Consider the following 2,230-nt stretch of genomic DNA (forward strand, 5'->3'; position numbering starts at 1 on the left):
TGATGTACTGTTACTTAAATATGTAAAATCATATACATTCCATCGCTTTATCTGAAATTGGCTTTAATTTGCTTCTTAGAGAACATATTGTAAGATGAAAAAGAAACATGCTAAGAAAATTCTTATCACTTCTTTTTTTTCATAAAAAATATGATTGACATAGCAATCACAGAATTCTAGGAGTTGCAAGGGACCTCTAAGTATCAAGTCCAACCCTCTTCCTAAAGAAGGTTGTTTAGAGTAACTGACACAAGAAAGTGTCCAGGCAGGTCTTGAATTTCTCCAGAGAAGGATACTCTACAGCCCCTCTGGATAGCTTCTTCTAGTGCTGGGTCTCCCTCACAGTAAAGAAGGTTTTCCTCATATTTGAAATGAACTGTCTAGAAGACTTTGCCAGATATACCTTGTGTTGTCACTATGCACCACTGAAAAGAGCCTGGCCCCATCCGTTTGACTCCAGTGGTAAGATCCCCTGTGAGTCTTCTTCTCCCCAGGTTGAAGAGTCCCATGTCTTTCAGCTTTTCCAGATACAGGAGATGCTCAATGCCCCTAGTCTTCATGGCCCTCAACTGGACTCTCCTTGAGAGGAACTGAGGAGCCCAGAATTCGCCACAGATTTGGGCCTCATCAAGGCAGAGTAGAGGGGGAGGATAGCCCCCACTGACCTGTTGGATAGTTTGTTTCTAATGCATCCCAGGACATGATTAGTTTTCTTGACAATAAAGGCACACTGTTGACTCACGGTCAACCTGTTGTCCACCAGAGCCTGCATGCCAAGCTAGTATAAGTCTGTACCAGATTTATATGTGACTCCCTGTCAGGTCATGTGATCCCATGTCACTGTCGCCACCGTTGAAATACACGACTCATTACTTCTCTATGCTCACACTGGTTTCCATAAACGTTCATCATGCATCAATGAATGTCAGTGGGTGCAATTTTTTCTGCTGGGAGGAGTTCAACATCATATGTTTTGCTTCATATACACTTCCTTGTCAGATAACATTTTGTCATACTGCCCCTTTATAGCTATCTGTCATATGGCAACAAAATTTAATGGAATATTTGTGGGAAGATTCAAACTCTACTGTCATAAACCAACATAATAAAAGAAGAAGCATTACTTTTGGAACAGCATTCATATTTTATGTAGAAAAAAAAGACTTCTCAGAAAATCTAACAATCTTATAAGCTTGTACTTTTATCTTTACTACCCTCATATGAAAATTACAATTGTATAATACAGTAATACATTACTTGATGTTATTAAAACCTGGTGTGTAATGCTCTGTCTCGGAATTACTGTATATTTTGAGAATGACCCAATATACTAATACAGGTACTTATAAGCCTGCTTTTTAAGTTTGTAGATCCAGTTCAGTTCTGAGATTCCCCTATGTGTAAAATTTTGTTGAAATGTATGGATGTAAGCTGCTACATTTCTTTATTGCAGAGTGAAAGCTAACAAAAAATATGCAACATTACTCAATCATCATTTTAATAACTTAAGATAGGAGCCCAAGCCAAGAGTTGAAGTATTTTGAATATTTACTATTTTGAGTGAGAGTGAGGTAATCCTGTGTATGTGTCCATTAACTGCTTACAAACACTTACTAAATGATATATCAGTTTCTGTTTTAAAATGTTTGCATTATGCCTACATAAATAGGTTGAGAAGATCTCAAAATCCATAACATGAACTATAAAGTCTCACAAACAATACTGAGTATTCTTTATTGTGCTTGATAATGCATGAATGTGAAAGATGAAAAGAAAGGCAATTATCCTTTTCTTCATTAGCATGAATATGTCAGTGATTTGGCAGGGCTTGAATGCATGGAGGTAGTGCACTCTTCAAGGAAAGAAAGGTGACAAAAATCTTTGCAAAAGCTGGATTCCATTTTCAGACTGTAGAACACAATGTTGCATACTAAAACTGTATTTGGCATGGAGATTTTTTTTATATCTTACTTCAGGGACATACACCTAAGGCATGAAATAGCCTTATATAGTATGTCCAAATTCCACTATTTGGTCAAGGACCATTGCATTAAAAGATCATAAATGAACATACGTAGTAGCTGGGCTGATTTAATGAGGTTTCTGTTTTAGACCCACATTCTCAGGGTATAGAGTTTTTTTCAATTGATATTTAAAAAAAGAAGAAAGAAAGAAAGAAAGAAAGAAAGAAAGAAAGAAAGAAAGAAAGAAAGAAAGAAAGAAAGAAAGA

The sequence above is a fragment of the Centrocercus urophasianus genome, unplaced genomic scaffold (assembly GCF_019232065.1).
Source record: "Centrocercus urophasianus isolate 14NV4802_14NV808 unplaced genomic scaffold, USGS_Curo_1.0 seq_9, whole genome shotgun sequence".
Classification (NCBI taxonomy): domain Eukaryota; kingdom Metazoa; phylum Chordata; class Aves; order Galliformes; family Phasianidae; genus Centrocercus; species Centrocercus urophasianus.